We start from the raw sequence: 14,643 nt of genomic DNA, 5'->3' as shown, positions 1-14,643 counted from the left end.
GACTGATAGGGAGGAAACGTCGCATCTGCTTTTTAACAAGACAATAAAGAGAAGCTGAACAGCCAGCCTTTAGCTTTTAGCTGACAGAACGAGGCACAGAAGGACTGTTGGCTTCTGATGGGAGCCCAAGGAGCAAGAAGGAACCAGAAGACAGAAAGCCATGAGTTCCACCTTAGAGCAAACCCGGGTCAAAGAAACCAAAACCTTCCAAATGATCTCTCAGAAGTGTTTTCACCATGAACTGCATATGATTTCCAGACAATGTAACAACTCTACGGTCAATTCCTCCATTTGTCATGGAGAGGGAAACACAGAAAGAGTAAATGCACCATAACCAACTGTTATCTGACCATCCCTGGGAGTAAAAAATTCAGAGGAGATTTTGTTCCAAACCTAGGACCAGACAGTGATAAACTCTTGCTTTACACACACCTATCAGCTCCTTTTCACACTCCAAGAATCAAGCCCCCAGACAGGGAAAAGACTGCCAAGCCTTGCTGCCATTCCACAGCACTGGAACACATGTCAGGTATATTCAACTACTTACTCACTGAGTAGCAAAGACTTTTCTTTCCTCTTCCAGTTAGACGAAGTCCAACATATGCATCCACACCTTCACAGCAGCCATGGCTCTACTGAAGGTTTCTGCTGTTCCAAAACATAAATATTAATCCCTACAGTTCTTCAATTCCAGCCTCAGTCTACTGGTACCTCTTTTCACTGCCTTTTTCCTTCCAGTATCTGTCACCCAGTGGGAAGTTATCAGCATCCAGATGATCCTCAGATCATAAAAATAAATTCTTATCATTAACACAAACAAACAAACAAAACAAAAAAAAATTTTTTTTTCCCAAGGTGGTCAAGATGTTCATAATATTCTCTGTTTTGGAAATATTGATTACTACAGCATTGACACACAGATGCAAAACCATTTGGCAACTACATCCTTCCCAAGCACAAAATCTTCTCATTGTCAAATACCACATGAGGGTATTGCTTTTGTGTTTGACTGGATGCTGTGCAAGTTTTCCTCTGTGCCTTAGTCCTTAAATGAGCTGTTTCTCAGCAACACACTCTCACTTGTCAGACTGAGCACCAGGCACACGTGTCTATGCTTAGCAATATGCTTGGTGGAACTTGTCATTCATAGTTTTTACCGAAATACATCTTAATTGAGTAGCAGCATTACACCACAAATGAGCCAGAAAAAAAGGCCAGCAATAATGACAGACCACTAGAAATAATCTGTTGCCTTCTGGGTAAACTGCTCAACGCTAAAACTTATTATCTGCAAAAGCACCTTTTGAATCACTTTTGTTTTGCCCTGTGGAATACCTTAATGTTTCCATCGCTAATAAAATTTCTGGCTTGCAATACTGCCCTCGTCTATAACACTGCAAGAGAAGGGAAGGGAAACACAGAACCGCTGTTATTATTAAACCTTTAAGTTACAGAGTTAATTCCAGCTAAACACTTTTATCTGTTGCACTGCTTATATGAAGTGGATTCTTTTTTTCCAGAAGGAAATCTAATTTTTTGCACCCCGGCGTGGAACAACTCCATGGCCATCCATATCTGCACCGGCTCCACTGGTGCTACAAGTAATCTGTTAAGCAGCACATCCCCAGCTGGGGACTGTAATTAGGGTGCAAACTGCCATACAATCCCCTTGCCAGATTGATGAAGGAGACCTCTTACAAGGTGATCCAGAAGGCAGTGTTGAGACCATTAATCATTTGTCCGTCGAGGGGAATACAAAAAGCTCTGCCACCAAGAACATTACACTGCAAAAGTGTCTTGACAAAACTAACTCCTAAAAAAACTAGTGAAGTTTTAATTAAAAGGTCAGACGTTAGGTACTGTATTATTTTTAAAAGTTTGAGATAAGTTCACACGGAAAAAAGCTTTACTCAGACGCCAGACAGAATTCAGCACTCCTGCTTTGCTACTCCTTTTAAACACTTGATCAGCTCCGAGGGGTTTTAGCTCTGCAAGCAGCATCCCCAGACAGCAAACAAATGTAACAGTAATCTACACAGCAAGCTTAAATACACTGCCAGGCTGCCAATATTTCAACCTGCAACTATTTGTTTTCAGGGATTTGAATCCACAGAAGATGCAAGTATTTTCTACAGTGTATAATTGTAGATATTGCTATTATATATATAGTACAAAAATTCACTCTACAGGGAGAACACCAAATCTAGAACACCTGCCTAACAGGGTTTCATTGTCCATCCTAAGCATGTAAGTCTTAGCTCTGCCAATATCAACTAAATTTATTTTTCATAGGCTTACTACAATGAAATACCTCAAGTGCTTAAAGTTGAGTTTAAGTGTTTCCCTTCTTCACTGTTATATGATCCAAGAAGCAAGCTCACATTGTCCTTAGAGAACTCATGAAACTACCAAGAGACAAAAATGCAAAAATCAAGATCCCTTATGTAGTCTAAGGGTATATTGCAAGAGTTTGAAGTATTTTTTCTTTGGAAACAACTTTTGAGCCTTCTTTTGTATGCAAGCTCATGTTTCACTTACCACACCATCCAAGATCATCAGCATCAGAAGTTTCTCAGCTACATCCATCAGCTTCACGTGCCCTCCACCTGAGCCCAGCCTAAGGAGAGCCAGCCTGGCAGGGTAAAGGAGGAGGGTCCTTCTAGAGGTCAGTCATTTCACTTCTCCTACAGAGTGGTTGCAGTAAGGCAGAAATAGCAATGGTGCCATTTGCTAAAATTGCAATTTGCACAATGGTGCTCCCTTCCCCACCTTGGAATTATCTGGAATTTAACAGCATTGCCTCAGAGACTTCTGCTGTTTCAAAAGCAATCAAAATCCGTCCTATACAACTATCTTCCAGACTAACAGAAAATAAATTTCCCTGTAGAATGGGCAATAGAGAGGAAACATAATCCAAACACATCATTACATTGTCCAGCAGGATTTGCTTACAAACTCTAAAACTACCCCAGCAAAGGCAAGCTGCTGGTAACTTAGACAAAAGAGCAATCAGCAGTACTCTTTTTTTTTTTAACTGAAAAAGCCAAATCTAAATCCTTCTCCACAGATCATCAAGAAGCATATATGTAATCAAGAGAAGAAAAAAAAAAAAGTCTGCCACCTGTAGCTATGAACCTAAAACAATTTAAATATTTAAAAAGCATTCTTGTTTGCAAATTATAATAATTTCCCCACAAGTATTCTCATTCCCTAGAGACAAGACAATTTTTCCTAAAGGATGCATCACGAGGCAAAGAGTAGTGAAGGCATCTCGGGAGTGAGGAAAACCAACAAAATTTTTAGCATGAAGCGCTTTTTTACAATGAGGACTCCTTTGCAAATCTAACTGTAGACACAACAAAGCTTTTTATTTGTTTCTTCAACACTGGGAAGTTTCGATTTCCAAAGTTCTTCCTTGCATGAATAAGCATGTAAGTAATCTTCTGAATATGTGAGTGAGAGAAGGAAAGAAGAAATAGCTTCATTATCATTATACAGAATCTTACAGGCAGCTGTGGAAACCCAAGTTTCTTAAAAATTATTGTCATGATGAAAAAAGCATAATCCATTTCAACAGCAAGTTCCATCATGTGTCACTGATTCCTTCAATATTTACATTGTTCCACGAGAGCCTGAACTAACAATAAGAGCTCAGCAACATAGTGCATAAGATAATTCATATATTCTGAGGCATCACATCTTTTTCGATCAGTCAGTAACATTAAACCATCACCTAAGAGAACGGAGCATAACTTCCAAAGACAACAGTTCAAACCTGAAGATTACAAAACAGAAAATTAAGTGTGGCATCATTTGCTGAAAAGCTGTGATGAAAACCTAGCAGAGATTCAAAAAAAAAAAAGGTTTTAAAAATTAAAAACAGTATACTGGATGGCCCAAGGCAATCCCTTGTGCACTGCAACATCCAACCCTGCTGTTAGTGTTTCTTGAGGCTTGGCCCTGCACAACGGGATAGAAAGCATTAAACACAACACAGCTGAAGCCACAATGCAGTGCTTGAGACACCAAGTTAACACCCAAGTTAACAGGATGTTGATCTTATTTTGGAGCAACAAGGGGGAAAACCTGCCCCACCTCCCCTGTTTGAGTCTTGCTGTATCATCAGTTACTGGCATTAATATTGCTCTCCTCCTCAGGCAAGCCCTGAAAGACTCTGATCCTTTATATCCTTTAAAGGGAGCAATTAATGCTGCTATTCAAAGTTTCTGACCTTTAACTCTCAGTCCCAGTAGTGTTATTCAGATTTTCCTTTTCAAGTTTAGCAGAAAATAGTAACTATCTGCATTTTCCTAAAGGCAGACAGGCATTAATACCAACCTCAAATTGGAGTCCATTTTGGAAAAGTAATTCCCAAATTTTACACCTCCAAATGTGCTCCTCTGCAGGATCAGATGCTTTCCAAACTCTGCCCTTCCAAATTACTTCAGGTTCTGCCTTCCAGAGGTATTTTGGCAAATGACTTTGAAAATGTCTTCATATCTTATCCTTTCTGCATTAAGTTTTGCCTCCCATTCTGCATTCCTCCCCATCATCCTCTGCAGGATAATCTATTGCTATGATTATTTCCAGTGAAGCCACAGTCCCAACTTCCATATTCTTTATTCCTGCTAAACACCACTTCCCACTCAACTTTCCTGCCCCACTTTTCCCCCCACAGCTTCTTACTCAGCTGCCCTGTTGCTTATTTGAGGAATATTTACAACAAGCTTCCCAGAATCAAAATAATATATCTACTACTTGTTGTCTTCATCTAATTTGTATTTTTAAACTGTCAACCACAGAGGCTGATTTGATACCTAGAAAACCAAGAGAGGATATCATGTTTGCAACTGCCCCTCTCTCAAATAAAAAAAATCAAATCTGATAATTCCAGGCCATCAATACCTTTCTGCTTTAAACCTTTCCTGATAAGAAAGTCTTTACAGCTCATCTGGAAGACTGACAAGCTGGTATTTCTCCAGACCCAGAGAAAGGGCATTGCACAGCCAAGACTCTTTCAAACAGCCAGGGAAAAAGTTACTCCTATGTAAACAGGGATCAAGACAGGCTCAGCCAGAGCTGCACAGGGAAGGGGCAATCAACCTGACAGTAAACATAATTAGTGTTATACTTCCTGCCAAAATTAGACATGATATAAGCAGATATACAAACAAATTTGACATGATATATTACCACCGAAATTCCTAAATATATAAAAGGAGTAGAGGACTGGCTTTTTGAAGGGTGGGAGTAGGGTTTTACATGTTTTGAGGTGAAAAAACAAATCCTGACATGCCTCCATCACTTCTGTCTCCATCCTGTTTGTTCATTAAAGTTTCTCCTCTCCTTTCCAGTTCCTATTTCCATCACAGTCAGAATGACACAAAACATCCTTTTTTTTTACTGCAGCTCACTAAAATCAAAGTTGGATCATGTCTCTTTCTCACATCTTTTCTTCCCTCTTTGTCATTCAGAAGCTTCAAGCCATTTGCTGTCTGACCACATTTACAGTCTGAGTCCATTCCTCAACACCAGCTCACTTCCTTGCCTCCCCACTTTCCACTGGCACTCACCAAAACTCCTTCCCCTCATTTCACAGCTCCATTACAAACTGCCACCATCTCCTTATCAGCACTCACACAACCCTTCTCCCTGGTCCCAACACCAATTTTCATCATCTTTGCAAACTTTTTAGTATGAGCAATTTCCTATTCTTTTAAACACATTCTACTGGTTCCCTTTCTATAAACCACCCTTTCTCTGTCAACTTGCAAAGCTTCTCTCTGTCTGCTCATTCCCAGGTTTGCTTCACTGCAACACTGTCCCGATCCCGTTTTTCTTGATCATTTGGTGTGAGACCAAACACCTCACATTCATTTCACTCATCCCTGTGTTCAGCAAAAGAAGACAGAATAATAAACTGCCACAACCTCTGCAAAGAAATCCTCCCTTACCAAATTCCACTCTCAAGCTCCAGAGATACCAAAAAGAAATCTAGAATTGAAGATTAACAAAAGCCTCAGAAAATAACTTATTTGAGAGCTACTCTATCCAATGTATATCTTTAATAGAATCATAGAATGGTTTGTGTTGGAAGGGACCCTAAAGATCATCTCATCCCAACCCCCTGCCACAGGCAGGGACACCTTCCACTAGACCAGGTTGCTCTTAGCCCTGTCCAGCCCAGTCTTAATACCCAATTTAGACTTGATACTGAAGAAAAAGAGAGAATCATTCCCAGCTCCACACCAAGGAAGTAACAGGAAGACAACAATCTGCATTTATCTCAGAGCTGGACCTGGAGGTGATCAGGCTTCTCTGTTAAATGGAATAAAATATTAAAAAAAAAAAAAGAAAACACCACACCTCCTTTCCCAGAAGAAAAAAGAACTGAACTAGAACTGAATCCTTATTTTCTTTTTGCTTCTGCTAGAAAACAATACTAAAGCTTTCATTTAAAGTCAGCCAAGTTTTATTCCTGAAAAATTATGGTTTCATCTGGGGGAAATTTAGCCTTCTGTTTATTTTGTTTCAATTTCTGTTTTGAAACAGAATTTTACTTAAAAATACATTACAATGTTTAGAGAAATTCACCAAGTTCCCAAATCACGTGACTTCTGAAACAGTGACCTTTCACTAGCAACATGTCCTCTGGGGACCAAACTTGTGTCCTCCCTAACTGGAAGCTCTGGTTGTTCCATTTTCTGCAGCACCTGAACTTGGCACTAAAGTACTTGAGTTAGAAAAAAAATCTAGGCCAGGCAGAGGTATTTATGACTTTTTTTGATGGAAAGTTTAAAAATTACTTTACCCCAAGAAATAAGTCTTTAACTGGACTTGTCTTTGCTATTGCAGCAAACACTGAGCATATTGCTGTTCATCTCCTGACAAATGACTCTCTGGGAGAATACAAATCATCCGTGCTGAGCTTCAGCAAGGCTCTGGAACAGAGCTCTGTTTCAACCCACCAGAGACAAAAAGCCAGCCACAAAACAGACTCCATCCCAGTGGAAAGCCTCCCTTGCTCATAAACACGAGTTTTAATCCCATTCATTAATGGCTGAACTGCACTCACCTTTATTGTGCTACATCTTCAGGTCGCTCCTCCATCCATTACAGTTTGTGCTGTGGGTGTATTCTCTGTTTTATTAACTGTAATTTAATTCAGTACATATTCCCACACAGGACGGGTGATTTCCCTGACTGTTTCAAAACATTTCACAAGATGGAGCACAGATAAATTTTTAAACAGCAAAACAAGACACGCACAGATTGAAGAAAAAAAAAAAAGAAACACAAGAGGGAATCCTCCTGTGTGTTTCTGCAGGGATGGGTTTGTAAAATAAAGTTTGCCATAACTGTCAAGCCTCCCACCACCTAAGTCTTTTCTTCATGAATGAAAACCATACACTAAAAACTGGTGGTCCAAAACTGTACATCATTGCTGGAGATACTGGCAATCACAGAGACCACTGCTAGCTCCTGTGCTAAAGGCATCTATCAGATTCTTAAACACTTGTAGCCTACAGTTCTCAAAAGTGTCTCAAAAGACTTATGTTAATGTCCAGGATCATTACCCCCACAATGCAGTACCCTCAACAGTTCTGCCCTGCCCTCTACTATCTACTCAGATCAATTCTGCAATGAAAACCCAGCAATTCAGTTACAATAGGGGCTTAAGCAAAGATAAAAATCTATCACAAGACTCAATACCACTGTCCTATCGTACACATACAAAACCATTATGTTTTTTTAATATAAATACTTACATATCCCACAATGTGCTATGGCAAGTTCTGCTCTCCACAAAGCCCTGCTGAACAGGCAGCAGACAGAACCCCACACTGCTTTCACCATGTGCTGAAACAAGGCCAGTGTGAATTACAAGCTATTGTGGAAGATGGATCAGAAACAGCCACAATTACACCTAATGACTGAGGAGATCGTTTCATTTATCTTTCCTCGGGAAGGCTACACCAGCCTGACAGAGCCAAATGGCACGTGGTGTCTTTCTGCACATTCCTGGCAACCTAAAGACTGACAAGGAGTCCCCTCTCACCCCTAGCAAGGCTGGCACCAGAACTCTGCCACATGAACTTAGGCAATCTCAAAACCTTTCAAAAACAGCTGTTCACTACCAGAACATCCCTTTCCTGCAGAAACACATTTTCTGTTTAAGGAACTGAGTCAGTAAGGTTACTATTTCTCCACTTTCTAATAGTTTTTAAGTAGTTCTAAATGCTCATTTCACTTACAAAACCTTTTATTTTCCCTCTCTCCTGGGTCACGCTACCCTTTCAGGTCACATCACCTCAGCTGAAACACTTTTCATACTTTCCTGCACTGAAACTGGGCTTGCACATTCTGGTTTTTATTTGCTTTCTTGGTGGTCCTTGAACCTCTTTCCTCACCCATTCCATGCACTTTCTCAAAACAGCTGCCTGCTCTCTGACTGCAGGTGAGGTAGAAAACAAAACAACCCCCTTTTAAAGTTGCTACCTTATTTTCAGACACAAATATGAGCATCAGCAAGATGAGACTCCACAGAAAAAAAAGAGAACAACCAAAAATCTTTTGCAAAAAAAAAAAAAAGATTTTGTTTCAATCAGAACAAAAGCTTAACAAACAAAAATCATAACAGAAAGGAAGCGCAACTAAGAGCATTCCCAACACAAACGATGCAGCATGTCCTTAATACTCGAGTGTTTTAACTAAATACAACAGAAGTACAAAGGAATGCCTAAAGATGATTCAATAAGGAGGCATTCAAAGCAGAAAGAGCATTACCAGCATGTTCAGGGCAAGCTTGCTAGTCCGAAGTACAGTATATTTTGTTCTTGTGGTTAAAGCCAGGCTGCAGACAGCGAGCACTTGTGCTCAGACACAGAAGTAAGGTAGGACAGTCTGTCAGTGACTCAGAGGCTGGACCTCTGCAGCCTCACAGAGTGAGCAGAGAAATCTGCCTTCCTTGCAGAGTTTCTGGTTTTAAATGACCCACACAACTCTCATCCTCCGGCACAAATTCCTGGGTTTCATTTTTTCACATGAACAGTACTTTATTTTGCCTGTGACCCTTTATCTGCTTCCCCTACCACAGTACCCACTTCATCACCACTCTGGAAGCAGCTTTGGCTGTGGTGGGATGCTCGGCTTCCAGAAGGAGCACAACGAGCAGGGTTCAGCATCCTCAGCACCATCCTGGCCTCACCTGGCAATCACACCCTCATTTCACACCACACCCTCCCATTTACTCTGCTCTATGTGATCCTCAGGCAAATAACAGAAAAGGTGGAATGCTATCTCAGTAAAGAGTCAACACTTTCAAAGTTTAGGCAAAGAGCTGGAGTGACATTTGGGCAAAACCTCACAGCATGGAAGGACCCAGAACACACAGAGCAACACACCACAACAGCACAGAGAGTGCTGGCCGTGAAGTCTGATCTTACCCTGAAACTCAAGTACAACGAGGCATGACAGCCCAGATACAGGTTCTCGATTTTTCTGGTTTACAAGCAAACCACACAAGCCATCACCCCTAGGCAGCTCCAGCAGCATTCCCGATCCTCAGCCACACTGGTAACACCGGAGCCTGTGAACTGCTGCCAGGACAAGACGACTTTTCATTTTCTATTGCATTAACAAACCACAGAGCAGCTCTGTTTCATGAAAACAATGCTTTTTTCTCACCATACTGAAACAAAACCCCTGAGTTTCAACAAAGGTCCTGCAAATTGATGACCTAGACACACACTTTTCGAACACACTTCAGGACAATCCATCAGGACAGTTTCCCTCATGTACAAAAATGCCCCAAGAAGTTCCCAAAGCCACCTCTGCGTCAGGTGGCTCCAGCAGACAGATCTCTGCCTTCCCCCCCCTCCAGCCCATCAATAGCATCAAGCCCAGCTCAGCACACCCCATTAAAGCACAGCATATACCTCTAATGGAGAATGAAGAACTTACCTCCCTGGACAACAGCCTGGAGGCATTTCCATCACCTCTTTAATCTGCACCAGTATCCCTGTTGCTCAGCTTTCAGAATCCCTTTAGGTTAAGGTATGGGGGTGCCAGCAGCACTGCAGGGCAGGGAAGCAGAGCAGACACAGGTGCTCGTGGTGTCAGTGCAGCACTGTCACCTCAGGGTAATTTATTTTTTGGTATTTTTCTTATCCCACTCTTTGCTTCCAGCCTGCACAGCCAGACAAGCTCAGTTGCCTTGGACACCTGGATGAAACCGTTCACATCACAGCACATCTTCCACCAGGACCACCCTGCCCACCTACCATCAGGGACATCAAAAGCTTCCAAAGTGCAACCACCACCTGGGTTTTCCACTCCCCAAAACCACTCTTGCATCACCACCTCTGTGCTGTTATTCAGCACTGAGCTTGGCACAGAACACTTGCAGCACCTGGCATGGTTCACCCGCTCCAGCTCAGGATCCTTTACCAGCCCCTGGGGTAGTTAATGCTGAGCCCAAACATAAAGGACCAAGTATCTAAAACAGGCACGAGAGCTCTGATCATCTGTGTGAAGACGTGTAAGAGACTGAATAGTGGTTAGGGAATAAAAAAAAAAAAACAACACAAATTATACTGAAGTGCAAGGAGACCCAGGGGAATCCCCACTTCCTACTCACAAGCCCTGGAACTTTTGTGCCATCAAAGGCAGCTCAAAGCAGCCCGAGAGCCTCGACCAGAGCAGCGTCAGCAAACGCGCAGGGTGATCCTTATCGGCACGGCTTTCTAGTGAGGAAGCGTCCCTAGAAAGCAGTCACTACAAACACAGTTTTCCTGAATATCATTACTGATCCAGAAGTAATGAAATAGCAGATAATATGGCCCCAGGGTACAAATCAACCACCTACCCTAATGCATACAGATGGAGCTTAACAGCTCTTTTGGTCTTCCATTACCAGAGCGAAATGGGATCTCTGAAACACCATAGTGGTAAAGCAGAAGAGAAAGAAGTTTACTAATGAGTGGTGTTTGCTTCTGATTCTTCAGAAAAATGCTTTTAAATCCTGCAATCTGAAAAAGAGTCTCTGTTTTCACGTATGAAGATGAGTAGACACAGCTTCCCCTCACAGAACCAAGACAAAAAAGCAGAGTGTACAGTCTTCTGCTCTCCCCTGGTGCTGCAGAAAAGGCTGTGCTGAGAACAGTGTCTAAATACTTTCTGCAAAAATCAACAATGAAACTTCAGTCCCATCAAAGCAAGCAACAAAACCATCAAGACTTACAGCAGGGTCGTGCTCCTCCTGTCGATGTTCACAGCAGTTAAAGCAGTAACTTCCACAATGCTCTAAAACCAGCCCTGCAGTATGTCAGGTACAGGCAGGCACAGAATCTCTCTGCTTCCATCCTTAGGGAAATTTAGCACTTAACACCACGAGCCTACTCCCTCAAAGACACCATGTTATGCATTCTGAGCTGGTCTCATCCCCAGGAACCAGCCCAGCCCACACCCCAACACGCCCACACCTGTCTTCCCTGAGAAGTATGCCCGTACCCCAGCATGTCACTTCAATGCCATCTCTTTTACCTTTGATATGGCATTACTTAAATTCCACCAGAATCTTCTCAGAAACTAAAGAGTTCAACACTCTAGTTAACCAGTTTCCTTGAAGTTTGAAGATTTTACGACATCAGTTGAACAGCCACCTAACGCACCTGTGTGACACAAGGCACTAACAACAGCAGCTCTCAGCCACCACGTCCTCTCACATGTACCTTCAGTGGTACCCAGCTCTAACAGGTCTATTATCCCACCCACCTGCGCACACAACAAAGACATCCCCTGCATAACTACTTCTTCCAAAAATTACATTCTCAGAAAATCAATTCTTTAAGCTGATTTTCTGTTTTCATTAGAGGAATTAACCAACACATTTCAATTATACAAAAGAGCTGGAGGCAGCGGTCAGCAAGTACTTTTTATGACCCTCATCTATTCTTTTAAAAGCCTTCTCCAGGAACGCTCAGGCAGGCAGAGGAGTGGGAGGGAGGAGAAGGAACACGACTACAGAGTGCTCATCATATCTCCACACAAATAAAGTCCAAACTCTACACGGCTTGACCTTGAATGAACAACAACACACAAAATAAACACACGGACGAGCACAAATTAAGAATGAACGTTCAAGGTGATGAGTGGTTAATGAAGAAGCGTATCCGCGTGCCTCGTTTAAAACCACCGACTGAAGAAACGGGCGGAGGGGAAAAGACAACTCAGACGGACCGCGATGCCGTGGCCGGGGGTGGGTGAGGAAGCGTGGGTTTAGGAGCCACCCCGCACCACGAAGAGCCCAGACCGAGCCGCGACCGCGCTGCCCGTGGCAGCCGCGATACTTTCCCGGCGGAGCGGAGTTGGCGGCGGTGCCGCAACGAGCCGCGGACGCGCTGCCCACCCGAACTTCACCTGCCTCCGGCGGTGTCCGTGCCCCGCTACCCCGACGGGCAGCACCCAGACCGGCGCTCGGGGGATGCGGGCGGGTTCCCGCCCAGCAGCGAGCCGGGAGATCCCGATCGGAGCGCTCCCAAACCCGCGGCAACTTCTGCGGGTCCGTCCGTCCGTCCATCCATCCATCCATTCCCCCCCGCACGCCCCTCCCGGAGCCGAGCCCCCGGAACCCACCGGACCCACCCGCTCCCCCGGCAGCGGGGCGGCCGCACCTCCTCGGCTCCCGGTGCGCGGCATGGAGCCCGGCGCGGTGCGCTGTCGGCGGCGGGTGTGCGGGGCCGGGGCCGGCGCCGCGGGCGAGCCCGGGCGGGCGGGGCGGGACGGGCGCGCACTCCCCGCTCGGCCCCGCGGCGCGGAGGGGCCGCGGGCGGGGCCAACATGGAGGAGGCGCGGCCGTGCCCGCCCAGCCCCGCACGCGAGCGGCGCGCGCGGCGCCCTCTGCCGGCTGCGCCTGAGGGCTCGGGGCCGCGGGCACGGCGCGGAAAGTTGTTGCTCGGGCTGGGAAGGCGGAGGAGATCCGAGTTTTGAGCGCATTTTGTTAAATACACAGTAGCTCTACGAAATCAGTCAGAACTGGGTTTTGATTTATGGTACGTTTTCACTGCTGCGTTTTCACCAACCACCTCGTCCATGCAGCGCGGGGGAAGCTCGCGGTGCTTCCATAACAACCCCAGGGAATCACAGAAACAATCAGGTTGGAAAAGACCTCTGGGATTATCGAGTCCAACCTGTGACCGATCATCACCACATCAAACACACCATGGCACTGAGTGCTACGTCCAGTCTTTCCTTAAACACCTCCAGGGATGGTGACGCCACCACCTCCCTGGGCAGCCCATTCCCGTTTCTAATCACGCTTTCTGTGAAGAAATCCCTCCTAATGTCCAACCTTAAATTCCCCTGGTGCAGCTTAAGATTGTGCCCTCTTGTCCTACTCCTTGGAGAAGACCCCAACGCCCACCTGGCTACAACCTCCTTCGGGATAGTTGCAGAGAGCAATAAGGTCTCCCCTGAGCCTCCTCCAGACTAAGCACCCCCAGCTCCCTCAGCTGCTCCTCACAGGACTTGTGCTCCAGACCCTGCACCAGCTCCGTTGCCCTTCTCTGGACTGTATCCAGCACCTCAATGTCCTTCCTGAACCGAGGGGCCCAGAACCGCAAGGGAATCAGTAGCTTTGCCCAAGGAATGCTGGTGCATTTCACTTGCAAATGCATCTAAGTCATGTTTTCAGGGATGTAATTAGCACAAGAGATCACCAAACTGGTGGAAGTCCTCCACTAAGGAGGGAATATTTATTGAATCCAGGGAGGATAATGAACCTATCACTTTTTAAATACACAAAGTGAATGATCTCAGTTTACTTTATCTGCACTGTTTAAAATTAAAACGAGACATTATTCAGCAGAATCTTTTTCTTTGAGACCTACTCATTAAGTTTAGGCGTTATTGAGGAAAAATTAATGCATATATCCAACTCAGCCAGCAATAGGTGACTGTGTGCACAATGAAATTACTACAATATTTATTCCTGCTTTTCGGACTGTTCTAATTTCTGTGTTTTTAAAGAAGGTTCAGTCTCACACTGTGTTGTGTGTGAAACTAACTATAACTATTGAGAATAGGAAATAACTCCACTGACATAGGACCAGGAGTTGGACCCTTCCAACTCAGATTATTCTATGATTCTATGATATAAAGCTGGTATAAAAGTGCCAATCAGGCCCTTTAAGACTAATAGATGACCTTTGTGCTCACTCTGTACCCCAGGGATAACCTATTCAGGCTCTGAAAATTAGCTCTCTTGGGTATTTGCCATTTAGCAAGAACAACATATATAACGTTTAGTGGACATGGTTGCATCACTTACGTTCCTTGGTTTACTTTTTCTTTACCGAAATATTAAATACTGGTAAATCCTCATGCAAGGATTGTTCACACCATCTACAGACTCCAAATGAAACCAGAACTTTGTGGTGCCAGGTGCTATGTAAAAAATCAGTGTTTGTACTTCAGAGTCCTTCTACCTTACAAAGGTGAGAGACAGCAGAGCAGAAATGAAGGCAGAGAAATGTCACGATACTTATCCTAAGGTATGAAATACAGATCAGAGCTTGAAACACTAGGTTCTGCCCTGCCCATTGCTCTCATGAATTATAAAATCCTAGACATTTGCTGGGGAAG

The 14,643-nt window shown here is 44.0% G+C and overlaps 1 protein-coding gene across 3 annotated transcripts in view; it reads right to left on the bottom strand.

The window, feature by feature from the left end:
- Window positions 1–12,715, bottom strand: part of THSD7B (thrombospondin type 1 domain containing 7B) — a 308,761-nt gene extending 296,046 nt beyond the window's left edge. Inside the window, exon 1 of one of the 3 annotated variants that reach the window (XM_032693776.1) lies at window positions 12,675–12,715. The gene's annotated coding sequence lies outside the window, so the exon portion shown is untranslated. Of the gene's footprint in view, window positions 1–12,636 lie in introns of all 3 variants that reach the window. The other 2 variants (XM_032693779.1, XM_032693778.1) reach the window with 2 other exon arrangements.
- Between the last annotated feature and the right edge of the window lie 1,928 nt (window positions 12,716–14,643).

The sequence above is a fragment of the Chiroxiphia lanceolata genome, chromosome 7, assembly GCF_009829145.1.
Source record: "Chiroxiphia lanceolata isolate bChiLan1 chromosome 7, bChiLan1.pri, whole genome shotgun sequence".
Taxonomy (NCBI): domain Eukaryota; kingdom Metazoa; phylum Chordata; class Aves; order Passeriformes; family Pipridae; genus Chiroxiphia; species Chiroxiphia lanceolata.
This window is presented reverse-complemented; position numbering and strand designations above follow the sequence as displayed.